The sequence below is a fragment of the Solea senegalensis genome, linkage group LG14 (assembly GCF_019176455.1).
Source record: "Solea senegalensis isolate Sse05_10M linkage group LG14, IFAPA_SoseM_1, whole genome shotgun sequence".
Classification (NCBI taxonomy): Eukaryota; Metazoa; Chordata; class Actinopteri; order Pleuronectiformes; family Soleidae; genus Solea; species Solea senegalensis.
Genome location: NC_058034.1, coordinates 21,548,374 through 21,562,426, shown reverse-complemented (window position 1 = coordinate 21,562,426; position 14,053 = coordinate 21,548,374).

The following is a 14,053-nucleotide window of genomic DNA, read 5'->3' as shown; positions in this document are numbered from 1 at the left end:
TAAACAAAGTTCACAGTGAACTGTGAGAAACTTGGTAAACTCTTTGCCTGCCAACATGAAAGAACTCGCCTTCCAGCACTGGTTTCCTTGGGACTCTTTGCCTGCCAACATGGCGGTGTAAACAAAGTTCTGTGAACTCTGGCCTTAAAACCAGCACTGGTGCCGTTCATGTTTGCGGACTCTTTGCCTGCCAACATGGCGGTGTAAACGTTCCAGTGAACCGTGGCGCTGTAGAAACCAGCACTGATGCGTTCCGTTTACTTTTCCTGCCAACTTCGTAAAACAAGTTCACAGTGAACCGTGGCGCTTGAAACCAGCACTGGTGCGTTCATGTTTGCTACTTTCCTGCCAACATGGCGGTGTAAACAAAGTTCACAGTGAACTCACGGCGCCGTTAGAAACCAGCACTGGTGCCGTTCACGTTTGCGGACTCTTTGCCTGCCAACATGGTGGTGTAAACAAAGTTCACAGTGAACTCTGACGCCTTGAAACCAGCACTGGTGCCGTTCACGTTTGCGGACTCTTTGCCTGCCAACATGGCGGTGTAAACAGTTCACAGTGAACTCTGATGCTTGAAACCAGCACTGGTGCGTTCCGCGTTCTGGACTCTTTGCCTGCCAACATGGCGGTGTAACTTCACAGTGAACGTGGCCAAGAAACCAGCACTGGTGCGTTCCGCGTTTGCAGACTCTTTGCCTGCCAACATGGCGGTGTAAGCAAGTTCACAGTGAACGTGGCGCCTTGAAACCAGCACTGGTGCCCGTTCCGTTGCTTGCTTGCCTGCCAACATGGCGGTGTAAACAGTTCACAGTGAACTCTGATGCTTGAAACCAGCACTGGTGCCGTTCACGTTTGCGGACTCTTTGCCTGCCAACATGGCGGTGTAAACAAGTTCACAGTGAACGTGGCCCGAAACCAACACTGGTGCGTTCCACGTTCGGGACTCTTTGCCTGCCAACATGGCGGTGTCAATTCACAGTGAACCGTGGCCTTGAAACCAGCACTGGTGCGTTCCGTTCGCGGACTCTTTGCCTGCCAACATGGCGGTGTGAACAAGTTCACAGTGAACCGTGGCATGAACCCAGCACTGGTGCGTTCCGCGTTCTTGGGCGCTTGCCTGCCGAACATGGCGGTGTAAACAGTTCACAGTGAACTCTGGCGTGAAACCAGCACTGGTGCCGTTCACGTTTGCGGACTCTTTGCCTGCCAACATGGTGGTGTAAACAAAGTTCACAGTGAACTGTGGCGCTTAAACACAGTGGACTCTTTGCCTGCCAACATGGCGGTAAACAAAGTTCACAGTGAACGTGGCGCTTGAAACCAGCACTGGTGTGTTCCGCGTTCGCGGACTCTTTGCCTGCCAACATGGCGGCGTAAACAAAGTTCACAGTGAACCGTGACCCTTGAAACCAGCACTGGTGCGTTCATGTTTTAGACTCTTTGCCTGCCAACATGGCGGTAAATTTCACAGTGAACCGTGGCGCTTAAACCAGCACTGGTGCCGTTGCTTTGCACTTTCCTGCCAACATGGCGGTGTAAACAAAGTTCACAGTGAACTGTGAACTTTGAAACCAGCACTGGTGGCGTTCACGTTTGCGGACTCTTTGCCTGCCAACATGGCGGTGTAAACAAAGTTCACAGTGAACTGTGACGCTGAAACCAACACTGGTGGCGTTCACGTTAGCGGTCTTTGCCTGCCAACATGGCGGTGTAAACAAAGTTCACAGTGAACTCTGGCGGCCTTAAAACCAGCACTGATGCGTTCATGTTTAGACTCTTTGCCTGCCAACATGGCGGTGTAACAAAGTTCAAACCGTGGCGCACAGATGAGATACTTCCTGTGGCGGTAAACAAGTTCACAGTGAACGTGGCCTGGTGCCGTTCATGTTTGCAGATACTTTTCCTGCCAACATGGCGGTGTAAACAAAGTTCACAGTGAACCCTGACGCCTTGAAACCAGCACTGGTGCGTTCGCGTTTGCGGACTCTTTGCCCAACATGGCGGTGTAAAGCAAAGTTCACGTGAACTCTGGCCTTGAAACCATTGGTGCCGTTCCGTTTGCGGACTCTTTGCCTGCCAACATGGTGGTGTAAACAAGTGAACTGTGACGCCTTGAAACCAGCACTGGTGCCGTTCACGTTTGCAGACGCTTTGCCTGCCAACATGGCGGTGTAAACAGTTCACAGTGAACTGTGATGCCTTGAAACCAGCACTGGTGCCGTTTAACTTTTGCAGATACTTTTCCTGCCAACATGGCTGCGTAAACACAGTGAGTCACGTGACGCCTGGAGCTCTAATGAGCCCAGTCCCCACCATTATCACAGCTGTGTTTACCTGTTCTGCTATAAAAAACAATTTGTGCACAGATGAGCACCACACAGTGAATTTGCAATTTAGACAACGTGGGAGCTGTACAGGGAAATAACAACATCAGTCTAAAACCGTTTTCACTCGGTGCTGCTGCGTGTATGATAGTATTCAGTGCGTTACAGGAGACCACACAGGAGGAAGAAGAGTGTGCAGATTTAAAGCTGCTGCAAAGAAGCGAGACTCTACTGAGACTACATTAGAACTCACACACTGAATATCAATGCCGGGGACCTGTGACAGCCTTTAGTTTTCTCCCCTTTGTTATCACAAAATTGTGTGAACCCATTTATAATCTGCTCTGTGTTTCAACAGTGATAAAGGTGAATTCAATTTATTCTCTTGTCGTGGACTGTGGTCTTACCCAGCATGCACTGGGTGAGATGGACTGACCCGAGACTGCCTATAGGAATTTGTGTGAATGTGTGAATACAATGGGTGTTGTGATGATTTAGTCAGAACGATAAGCAAGTTGTGTTCTCAAACGCCCTGAAAACATGATTTAGTGAAGTAGATTCTTATTATGAATGATGTCATTATCAACATCTTCAGTGGTGTAGTCTTCGTCTATCGTTTTCAAACTGTGGTGTACGCGAGCTTCCTCTGGTGGTACTCTCTTATTGGATGAAGATGTACCACTGTATTTTAATGTTGGTCATAATGGTGTTACATAGAGAGATCTTGGTATTTGGCATAAAAAAGTTTGAGAACCACAGCTGTAGATGGACAGAAATCACCAAATTATTCAAAATAAACACGATATCGAAGGCAGTTATTAAAAGGGTTTTGTTTTTTTTCTTCAGTTATAATAAATAATTTATACATTATTTTAACTAAAAAAATATTGATTATACTTGCACTGTACTGCAGTCATCAAATGCAGCCTGGAGAGACAGACGATTAGTATTGTTTATTAACTGGTGACTCAAGTTAAGCAATTTTTTGGGCGGATTATTTGTTATCATTTAACAGTTGTATTTTATCAGATGGAATTGTAATAAGCATTACATTCTGCACCTGATATGCACAAGTGGAATTCGATGCCTGAGGAGTTCCATTGCTCCGTCTTCTGGACTTGCTTTGAACACGTTTTGTGGCCGTGATCCTACTCTGCTGTCTCTCAGGATCTTCTCCCTGGCTGTTTTGGTATCCTGGGACACAACTATAAACCATCTCCACTTGCTTATGAATGCAGCCAGTCTATATGTATGTCTATAGAATAGAACAGCACAGCTTCCTGCCAGGATGGCAATGTTTTGATACCGACTGTTGCATGAGTGGACTGTGTGATGCGTGGGCACATGAGACTGGGTAAAAAGAGCAGCACGACAAGCGCAAGTGGACGCCAAACATTGAAAATCAAATTTAATGTATTGGTTTTATCCAAAGACACAATTCACAGCTTGCCTCAGTGGATTTCTTCATCTTCTGAACAAAAAATACAAAGAAAAAACCTCAAGAAGAGCCACAGAGGAGGGACTGTTCTTCCAGGATTGTCTGGTGCAATAGATGTCATGTACACATTGGTGTGCATTATGATAATAGGAGTGTAACAAAAATCCCTAAGGGCTTAGAAAGAAACCCACTGAACACTGTTCTTTTTTGCTTCATTGGACTAATAGTAGCCATGTCATTAAACAGTGCATCTTGGTCTCCTGGTCATGTGACCCATCTATTCACAAGTGTCACACCAAGACCGAGGCACTGGTTTCATGAAAGAGTCACAAAGACCTCAGGTGAAATGTAGCTGTGTTTAAGAACCAGTGGTTGTTTTGAGAAACCCCCGCGAGTATTTGCCTTGGGCTATACTAGAGCTCAGGTATCCAACAACCAACAGTGACACACACTTACACTCAGTTCTCCTCACTCAAACCTGTGCATGTACTGTGGGATGTTGAATGTTGCAGTGGATATCACATCTAGAGGAGACTGAAGATCCCGTCCTCAGACGACCTCGACTGGATCTGGCATTTCTGCTTCAGGGGAGATTGTGACTTATGGGACCATAGACACGAGATCACGTTACTCTTCTCGTGTACACAGCGTTACAGTGCAACATACAGGCCTGGCATTAATACTACACTGCTCAGAGAGGTTTTTGCGGGGGGGGGGGGGGTTGTTTGAAGAAGTTTAAGAAAAATATTGTTTATGGGAAGTTCTGTTGCCTCACAGCAAGAGGGTTGCTGGTTTGCGCCCTGGTTTGTGCAGTTTGCATGTTCTCCCTGTGTGTATGGGTGGGTTTTCTCCAGGTTCTCCATGTTCTCCAAGTAATTGGACACTCTAAATTGAGTTGAATGGTTGACAAAGCAGAGACAATGGACGGATGGATGGAGATTCCGTTTCCTTGTTTGTTGAAGGGTTCAGGGGCCACACAGCAGACCAATGGCTCACAGCAAGAAGGTCCGAGTCCATGAGGGCCTGTCTCTGTGGAGTTTGCATGTTCTCCTACATGTGCACATGGGTTTTCTCCATGCATGTCCTCCTACAGTCCAAAAACATGCAGATTAGGTGAATTGGACACTTGGTGGGTGAATGGTTGTTTGTCTCTGTGATGGACTGAAGATCTGTCCAGGACGGACCTCGCTTTTTGCCCTTTGTCAGCTGGGATTGGCTCCAGCTCCCTGTGACTCTCACGTGGAGGATGAAGTGGTAGACAATGAATGAATTAATCATTAAATTAAGTTAAATTAAGATACGCCACCTGTCTCACACAGACAGATTCCTACGTCTTCTTCCCAGCTCCACTCCTGATTCAGCAGACTTCTCCACCTCAGCAGAATCTATCTTGGTTGTTAAAAGAAATAAAAGCTCCAGCCCTAAGGCTCATTTTCATCTGCTGTCCTTTTATTATACTTTATTGTGTCATACATTTCCTCCAAGACATTTCATCACTACATTCTTTTAAAATCCTGACACATCTTTTTTTTTACATTTTCATCCATCAACCATGTGAAAGACAGCGTGTAAAGAACTTAACTACATACCAGAAATGCATTGATACAATTTACAGTGATACATTAATAACATAAAAGTTGGGAGGGTTTTTTTAATAATAAAAAGTATAATGGGTAAATAAATTAAAATAGCTTTGACATCTCCTAGATTCATGTTCTCTAATTATTATAAATATATACTTAACTTAATTGGGACATGTCTTTTTTCTAGCGACTCTAGCACTAACTTGGGAGGTTTTTTTACACAGCATCTTATGATTTGCCCAAGAGCTATAATTATACACAATATCTATCATCTACTGTGTTCAGTCAGCTAAGGATAAGAATGATCACAAGCCACTTATTTAAATTTGAGTTTGGTGCATCGCAAACACGTACAAAAAACAAACTGAACACACTCTGCCACAGTAAGGGTCTTCTGATAACCTGATACAAAAATCAAACAGAGTGCACACGGGTGACCTTGGGAAGAGGGAAAGTAATCAACTCTCTTTTCATCTTCCAGTGAAACATGGAGCTCAGTAAAAGCAGCTCAGCTGTGACTTCCAACACAACGCTTTACATCTCATTAATGGCCAAAAACAGCCTGTCTTAGTGGATAATTAAGTAAGGAAGGTCTCACAGTCTCTCGGCCTGCCAATGATTTTCAAAGACTCACGCTGGCTCGCTCTCCCTCATCTCATCTCCGGGAATAACAATGTGAAGTTTGCTGTGGACGCAGATATGCTAAACTGATCGGGGGCCAACTCTAATTCATATTTGGCTGATCTGTTGACGCACACACACGCACACACGCGCACACACACGCAGGTTCACACAGCCATCCGTTCAAGGACTCTGCTTTGACTTCCATACATTTTGACAGAATAAATGAAGCGTTCTCCCTTAACCTCAACCATAGCTACACTTTGAAACCACTGAAAAATTAGGTTCTGCCTCGTTAGGACCAGGATTTGGTCTCCTTGAGGACAACTGGTCCTGACAAGGTAACTGTTTATTGTTCCAGTTATATACAACCACTTCAATTGTGCTTCATGAACATAATTATGTATATATATATATATATATATATATATATATATATATATATATATATATATATATATACATAATTCTGTTCAACTACATTGAAGTGGTTTAATGTTTTAATTAAATGTATACATTTATATATATATGTATATACATTTATATATATATATTTATATATATATATATATATATATATATATAAATATATATATATATATATGCATAGTAGTCATCATTGATTGGATTATTTACACCTATGGTTTTCCCACTGTGAGCTGTCAAAATGGCCGCCGTACAAAGGCCCCACTGAGGCTGTGGTCAGATCAGACATTTCAACTAAATGGTGACATGATTATGCTCATGTACTCACATCTTTAGGGATAGGTTTGTTGGTTAATAGAGCAATTACTAGCTAGGAAAACAGAATAAATGAAGAGATGACTTTTTCTTCGTTAATTAATTGCCTGTCATGGCTGAACAGCTAATAACTTTTTTTTTAATTAATACTCTATGAGCATCTGAAATTACAACCATCTCTATCTCCAAACACAAATGTGTTACCTGTAGTTTTTGCTTTTGCCTTTTAAAAATGGATTTGAAGTGCCATTAAATACCTATGGAAACTAATTTCACACTTGGTTACACACAAACCTTTACAACAACAACGCAATAAACCACTTCTCAGATTAAGCAGTAGCTTTTAGAGAGTTACTGTATGTGTTCACATGGTCTTGAAAGAATGATAAACTGGAAGTAGCCATATGTGTGAATTAATGTATGGACTTTGAGGTATTTTTGTGGCATCAGTACAAAAAGTTTGTGGCCTCGAGACCTAATAGTTCGCAGCCTCAATATCATAAGTTTGTGGCATTGATACAAGAAGTTTGTGGCCTTGAGATTCATATGTTTGTAGCCTCAATACCAGAAGTTTGTGGCCTCGATACCATAGGTATGTGGCCTTGATATCATATCATGAAGTCTGATTGTACAAATACAGATGTCAAACCTGTTTGGGAGGAAACATGAGCAGTACTTTTGTGTGATGGATTCATTTTCATCACTTTTCGAGAAGGATTATCTCATTATGTGATTGTGGATTTAGTCATCTGGCAGAGAATCTTCTAGAATACTGCCTGATCCACGATTCCACAAAACGCCTCACTGTTATCGTTGTCGTTGGCTCTTTGACCAGTTCAGACCTCAGGGAGGTGATATGAATGTTTCTCAGACAGAAGAAGATGAGTCATGCAGTTAATGGTCTTAAAAATACAATTACAATTTCTCTGTATTGAAAGTGAAATTTTAACATGAATGCATTTATATTGCGAGACATTTCAAACTTATTTGTTTAAAAATCAACACAGCCTTATGTGGTGAATTGAAAACAAAAGTTAATTGGTTCATTAAGAGTTGATAAAATGTAGTAAATTTAAAGGGAAATTGGAGTTTTCATTAAATTGAATGTCACTGTATGATGACTTGAGTGTACCGTACAATTCATTAGATTTTTGTATTAGTTTTGTTATAATGTATTGAAATAATCTACTTTTCATCCATCATTGATATCATAAATAGAGCTGAAACAATTACTCGATTAACAATTACTAAATTAATCGTCAACTATGTTGATAATCGATTCATCGGTTCAAAGCTTTTTTCATGATTAAAACAAGATTTCTGATTGTTTCAGCTTCTTAAATGTGAATATTTTCTTCCACATTATTTCCAGGTTTTTTTAACGGTTTCTGACATTTTATGGCCCAAACGATGATTCGATTGATCGTGAAAATAATTGACAGATTACTCGATTATGAAAATAATCGTTAGTTGCAGCTCTAATCATAAATGGCCATGCAATCAAGTGTCTACATTTACACAGGTCAAGAAACAAAGTACTAACTTAGCCAAAATAAGCAGATATCCAGATAGTTTTTTTAGAAAAAAAACATAACTCAGGATCACGGAGATAGCGTAAACTTGACACACTGGCGACTGTGGATCCAGAAACCAGAGTATTAAATAGCAGAAGGAAACGAGATGAGTTGCAGTTGAGTGGCTCAGAAGCTCCGCCCTCGCCGACCAGCCGGCCTCCTGAAACAAAAGCAGAACACACACTACACAGGAAACCAAGTATTAAACCAAGAACTTTAACAAAATAAAGGACAGGAACTGACCCCCTTACAGAAAGTAATGTGAGTTGAAGTATGCCACTCCCGCTGTATACACACAAACGCTCCCTCAGTCAGGTCTGATAGTTTTGCTTCACAGCAAACACATAAAGTGACATTGTTTTTGCTCACTTCAGCTTTTTTTCAGTTTTACTTAAGTGTGACAAAATCACTAATATGACAAAACAGGGGGTGACACAGGAGATGTGCAGCCACAGTCAGTGTAATGAACATGGACACAAAACTGGACTGACGCCTCGTCCTCGTTCTCTGCCTGCTGGCATCAGTGCTCTCTCTCCCTCTCTCTCGCTCTCCCTCTCTCTCTCCTCTGGGATGCTTTTTTTTTGCTTTTCTGACTCTTGGAAGATTTGTTTGGACATGGCGCCACTGTCTCCGAGGCTGTGCAGCATCGTAATCTGCTTTGCATCGCGCCCAGCAAAGAGTGACAGGAAGGAGAGAGGGGGAGAGAGGGGGAGAGAGGGCAATCCAGGGACAGCTTTGCATCTATTTTCACAGGAGCGATAACAGGACTGTGGGGATTTATTGGAACCAGTTACCAAAAATCTTTATTTTCACTCAAACATGCTAATCATTACCATGTCATTTGGAATGTGAGTAAGAAATAATGGTTTAAAGGTGCAGAGCGTCATTTTTGATTCATTTATTTATCAAACTCAAATGGCTTGGGGAGCCGTTGAGCACCAATGATCCTTTTTTAACAGAAACATTTACATACAAATGCACTGCTTTATAAAAAATAATAATCATTTTCATTGTCACAATTATCATTTTTAAATGGAAATGTACCCACATCTAAGCCACACAGGAGTGAAAAAAATGAAAAGAAAAATTGCCTTTCTCTCCACATCTGGAGTCAAATAACACAATATGAGATGAGTGCATACAGCTCTCTGTCAACTCAATTCAATTTTATTTGTATAGCACGTCATAACATACATTATCTCAAGGCTCTGTACACAGACAACATCATGGAGAGCAGAGAAACCCAACAGTTCACTCAATGAGCAAACACCAGAGGCATCAGTGGAGAGAAAAAACACTCCCTTTTAACAGAAGAAGAAATCTCTGATAAAACCAGACTCAAAGATGTGCGGCAATGTGCCAAGACAGGATGGGGTGAAAGGAAAAAGGGGGGAGAGAAAGGACAAGAGGGAAGTGAGGTAGAGAAAGAAGAGAGAGCGCAGGAGCAGAAATACAACAATTGTATTAGTTATAAGTTTGTGATGACATGTTTATAGAACTACCATGTCATTTATATAAGCAGCAGCAGAAATTGTTGATAAAAAATTATACTGATATTGACTTTTAAGTAGATCATAATAATAATGGATATGATATGTATGATAATAACAATAATAATAATAACAACAACAATAATAATAACAATAATAGCCTCGAAACTGGATCTGGATCCTGCAACCTGCAAGATGAGGACACATAAAATGAACTCATATTCATAGCCAAAACCCAGGACTCCAACTCCTCCAGCTGAGCTAACAGGGGATGACATGTGACCTAGGGCGATGGCCGCGGGCCGTAGTTTGGACACTGCTGATCAGGAGAGGGTAAAAATAAGTCAGACTGTTTGGGGGGGGGTTACAGTATTAGGGCCACACTGAGGAAAAAAAGTCTCTTTTTTCTTGAAGGATTACGAATTAATTATTGTAGTATTACGAATTTATTACTTTTTATCAATATGGACCTAACACCCTGTATTAGAGGGTGTTGTTATAAGCTTAAAAATCATATCACAGTACTCCATCATGATATTGCACAAATGATATTCATGATATTGATATATGACGATATATATATATCACGATTTTCCAAATAATTAAAAATGAGTGGAAAGGGGGGGTTTGTTTGACATGGTACGACTCATCAGGGGTCACATATTACAATATGTATTACAATTACTCAATTATTAAACAATTACTAAATGAATCGTCAACTATTTTGATAATCAATTCATCGGTTTGAAGCTCTCTTCATGATTAAAAACAGATTTCTGGTTGTTTCCGCTTCTTAAATGGGAATATTTTCTTTGTTTCTTTGCTCCACATAACAAAGAAATCATTAAAAGACATTTGAGAACGTCATCATTTCCATTTCTTTTACGTTTTGTGACATCTTATGGACCAAGCGATTACTCGATTAATCGTGAAAATAATCGACAGATGAATCGATTAGGACAATAATCAGCTCTAGTCAGAACTCGGAGGTTAATGTTATGCCTGAGTTCAACGAAGTTAAAGTCCTTTGAATGATCGTCATACTGTAAATGAAAAGCCAGTTATTTTTACTTGTGAGAACTTTCTGAATGAGTGGAGAACGAACCCACGCTGTGAACGTCTTCTTTAACGTGGGGCTTTTTTTTTTTTAGATATTTAAAAGAAAGCCCTTGAAAGATAAAGGCATGACACATGACAGGCTGACCTGTCAGCTCCTTCATGCTTGGCTTCATTTAAGAAATGTTAAAGAAGAATTTCATCCTGGCACGACGTGAACACCCTGCTTCCCCCTTTTTTTTCCCTCTCTTTTTTCTTAAACATGAACGCTCTGACTGAAGGTGGAGGCGCTCGTCGGCGACGTGAACTCTGACACGGAAGGTCACGACTCTGTCAATTTAATTACACAATACAGCGGCGAGTGCGGCAGCCATCTCCTCACTGTTTCTGTCTGCAGGAGCAGAACACAGAGTCTGCCTGAACCAAGGCCCTGACATTTACTAAATTCTCTCTCTCCCTCCTTATAAAACATGTGTGTGTGTGTGTGTGTGTGAGAAGCAAAGACTATTCTCCAGGCTAATGAAGGAGGGTGACAGGCTTTTAGCTTCTGGACTCCAGAGAGGCAGGAGGTTGAACACCATGACACTAATTGCAGGTATATAGTTACTGAGCGGACCAATCACAGCTCATTATCTCTGGTTTGTGTGTGTGTGTGTGTCAAAAGTTTAGGAGGAGAAGGTTTTAATAAGTAGGTCATTGTTTTACTAAACTCTTGCTCCTCGGTTGTAAAGGAAAAATGTCGACGAGGACCAAAAGAAGCAAATAATCTTTCACATTTAGTGTTGTGATAACGTAGTAAAGTAATCAATCAATTAAACCGACTAATGATCCGTCACTTTCTTAAAGATGGGGAAGAAAGGCGCTTTAATTAGATTGATAGATATCCATTTGTCCGTCGTCCTAATTAAAGCGCTTTCTTCCCGTCTTTCAGAAATGATGGATTATTAGAGAATGTTAAAATATCTGAGATAAAAAAATGAATTTTAATTAAACGACGTCAAAGGACAGAGTGCTTTCTTTCTTTCTTTCTTGCTAACTGCTGCGCAAGATCCTTGGAGGAAAAAAAGGTAAGTAATGGAATTCAAATGTTCACATTCTCTTTCTTTCAAATGAAGGCTGACACCAGCGACCACCTCGTCCGACTGCGGAGATTTATTTATTATATAAATCACGGCCAGATTCTTCCTTGGTGTCTGAAATGATATTAGCGACTTATTTTCTTCCAACATTTGCTCATTTTTCAATCGAAACAAATCGAAAAGAAATTTAAACCTGGGCACAGTAGAAATGTCTCTGTCCCTTTAAATCAGCAGCACCTGAGTCTAATGACAGGTGACCTCAAATAACCCAGCATGACCCTGGGCCGGTTGTTGGGCAGAAATGAGACCTGGCTCCTACAGTGCCATTTTGGTCAATTTCAGAATCTCAGACAGTCTTATATAAAGTACATGGAAGTAATACTTGAGTAAAAGTACAAGTATCTTACCAGAAATTGACTTTGGCAGAAGTTAAAGTCACCTTTTAGAATATTACTTAAAGTACCTGACATTTACTGTACTTAAGTATCAAAAGTCATTTTCTGATATAAAATGTACTTAAACAAAGTGAGCAATTACAATTAGGAATGTGACATTTATTGTGGCTTCTTAACAACAAAAGCATAATAGGTACAGACGAAAAACTTCCAACAATAAGTACAGTAATGAAGTATTTGTACATTACAAAGATTAACTTTGACCGCCACGGTGGACGAACAACCCGTTCACTCAAGAACAAGTTTTGGAGAATCCTCAAAGGTTTTGGGAAACATCTCAAAACATCACCCTTGTGATTTCATGTATACAACCAAGTTGCATCTTTTGAGAAATGATGATGTCACAGCTCCGCCTCTTTCACCTCATCCTTATCCTTGCTGGCTTCATGCGAATGCGTCCACGTCTTCTCTTCTCCGTTTTTGTCGTAGATCTGTGGCAGTGTTACAGTGGACCCATCAGCTCCATATGACTCTCACTGTAGCAGTGTTTAAATGTTGTGTTGCCCGGCAACAATCCCACACTGCACACAGGAAGTCACTTGTTTGACGTGAGGTACGACTGAACACACGAAGCACAAAGAACCACCCATGAAAACTCAAAAAAACTTTGTTTTCGTCGTTTTTCCCGTTCAAAGACCAAACAGAGGCAAAATAACAGAATAGCATCAACAACAGCAAAGAAATCACCAAAAGTTATGCACTGTTGCTTTAATACCCAGTTGGTATCATCAAGGACGCCAGATGAAATCGATTAGTTGAGTCAATTAAGGTCATAAAGGCCCAGATGATCGTCAGTTAATGGCAGATATTGTTCCTCAGACATTAATTCCTCAGAAACATATCTTTTCAAATGGTATAGTTGAGATTTTCTTGTCTCAAACAACACAATGCAGAGTTTTATCGATGGTCAGGGTTCATGCTGTAACTCCCACGGAAACTCTTTAACACTTTTCTCTTTTCACCCACAAAAGACGACTCTTTCTCTTCCCCTGTGTTTCTCTCGGGTTGACGGTTCCTTTACTTTCAATTAGCCTCCCATCTGTTTGCAGAACAAAGAAACAGAAGGAGGTGGGTGGGGGTTTCATTTGCAACAATGACAAGGAATGAGACGCGTCTGTGTTTCGGAACATCAGTTTCCATACGTATTTGTGTATCTTGGCCAAAAACCTTGGACGAGAAACGGGTAATGATGCACAATTAAAGAATGGGAAGATGTTTTGGGGGATTTTCTGTTTTACTAAACTTGTGAAACTTCAGAGAAACAGAAAGATTGAGTTCAGTCATCAGAACAAGAACAAAACAACAACAAAAAGACAAATGCAACGACAATATCCGTAACTAAATGATCCTTTTTACAACACCAGACATAAATGCCACACAGTCACATCATTAATAATTACAAGTCTCTCATCGCTCACTTTGTCAAACCTCAAATAACTCATATTTATCCAGAACTGTATTTTTAAACAATCTCCTTAAACTGTAAATGTTGTTTTTATGTGGTTTTCTGTATGTGGTTTTCTGTCGTGTGCCAAAAACTTACCTATGGGCTGTAATTCAGGGGTTGACCAAAACAACCCATAGTTAGGTTTCAGTTGGAGAAGTCGTTGGATTCCGTGCAGAACAATGAGCGAGTAAAGTCACGCAAGAGAGCGCCAATGGCGACGTGATGCCTGGGAAACTGAAAATTCC